This window comes from Microtus ochrogaster, unplaced genomic scaffold (genome assembly GCF_000317375.1).
Source record: "Microtus ochrogaster isolate Prairie Vole_2 unplaced genomic scaffold, MicOch1.0 UNK4, whole genome shotgun sequence".
Lineage (NCBI taxonomy): Eukaryota > Metazoa > Chordata > Mammalia > Rodentia > Cricetidae > Microtus > Microtus ochrogaster.
Window position 1 is genome coordinate 13,377,887 of NW_004949102.1, and position 1,786 is coordinate 13,379,672.

Below are 1,786 nucleotides of genomic sequence, written 5' to 3' on the forward strand. Positions count from 1 at the left end.
GGCCAGACACACCCACCAAAGCTCCAGGTTTTACAAAGAGCACAACTGTATCCTCTCCCGCGCTCTGCCTGCTCCAGCAGGTAGCAGGAACGCCATCCCCACGCACCCTCCACAACACAAAAGCTGCTTTCCTTCCTCTCATCCGAGCACACCCTCACTGGCCGAACTCATTTACCCCCACCCCCACCTCCACCCCAATTTCCCTCTGTTAGTTTGCCTTCTGGAGCAAGTCGGCTTTGAAAATCAGTCCCATTAGCCCACTCCAGGCAGCTCCTCTCAGCCTCCAACCCCCACGGACTACAGATTGCCAGGAAAGTGGCCTGGGGGTTGCACACTTCACCGGGGACCCTTCGGAGAAATCCACAGGGTGCCTTGCACTTACTTTGGCTTGCAGACGTCCTCGCTGACTTGCAGGCTGCCTTTGTTGCACGGTGCAGGGTGAGGTTTCTGCAGCGGACTCCAGGTACTGCTGGCTGCTGCTCCTGCCTGGGCGGCTGAGCTCTCCCCCCCTTCTGGATGGATGACTCAGTGCTTTCTTTCTTCCCCTCGCTCCACTTTGGATTTTCTTATGCTCTGGGGCTTCCTTGGCGGGATTTTCGGACGGGAAGGCGGGGAACCTGATCCTGCCTTGACTCAATTACACCCTGCCAAGGAGGGAAATGGAGAATGGGTGGGTTGAGAGGAGCCGGCGGGGAGAAGAAGCAGGCTGTGCGAGGGAGGGGGAGTGCTTTGCCCCCGAAATCTGATTGGGAAGCTTATGAAAAGCAGGCTACTCTGGGGGCAGGCTTTCCCCAAACGAATTTGCACGGAAAGACGAGGGAATATAAAACTGTTTGTTCTTAACATCCACCCCGCACGATATTTCTTTAACAAATTCCCAAGCACCATCATTTTTTCCTCTCATGGCTCCATACCTCGACTTATCAAGTCGGGTATCTTAATTGGAAAACCGATGGTATTTTAGACTACAGTTTTGGTCCCACGCTTTCTTTCTTTTCTTTTCTTTTTTTTTTTTTTTTAAGCATGATATACGGAGGGTAGGGGGAGTTAAGTGCGAACGCAGCTCCCCCTTGGTCTTTCTCTCGATCCCCAAAGTCCTTCCCAGCAGGAAGTCCAGCTAACTTCGGCCGCCAGCCGCAGCCCACCTGCAGTCACTAACCTGTGAGGAACCTTTCCTGGGTTGTCACTGGGATTGACAGATCTCTGAAAATTCCCAATTAAATGTCACCTTCCTTTAGGGGATTTTTGGCTTCTTTGATGCCTCTAGAGACCGATTTTTTGATACGCTTTTGGCAAAGAACATGGAATAATCAGTGTGGCTCAAACTCGGGGGTTTGTAACGCTCGGAGAGTGAACTTCCCAGCTTCCTGCGACTTTTGAACCAAGAGGATAAAGTGACGTATCAGCGTTGAGTCTCATACAGAAACTACTGCACAACGATGGAGGAGTAAAACTCAAATTTACCCAAATATGTTCAAATTGTAAAATGGACTCCAATTTCTCCCAATTCTGACATTACACCCCTCCGACTCAACTTAATTAGTAAGTCTTATGGGATCCCATGACCTTTGAACCCTTATATCTTAGGACCATCCTACAATGAGAGCCATTAGTTTATGGCAAGTTGTTTTAAGGATGGGCGGGGGTGGGGTGGGGGCTCTTCTGTTTACTGCTTACTGCACCAAGGCCCAAGAGTCCTCTGGGGACAAAAGAGGTGACCCTGCAGGAGAGAGCTTTTAATGCATTGGTTTTTTTTTTTTTTTTTCAAAGGAGGAAACAACAGAAC

At 50.1% G+C, this 1,786-nt stretch overlaps 1 protein-coding gene across 1 annotated transcript in view; it reads right to left on the minus strand.

Annotated features, from left to right (window-relative positions):
* Positions 1–730, minus strand: part of Ptn (pleiotrophin) — an 84,755-nt gene extending 84,025 nt beyond the window's left edge. Inside the window, exon 1 of the mRNA XM_005365827.3 lies at positions 383–730. The gene's annotated coding sequence lies outside the window, so the exon portion shown is untranslated. The remainder of the gene's footprint in view (positions 1–382) is intronic.
* Between the last annotated feature and the right edge of the window lie 1,056 nt (positions 731–1,786).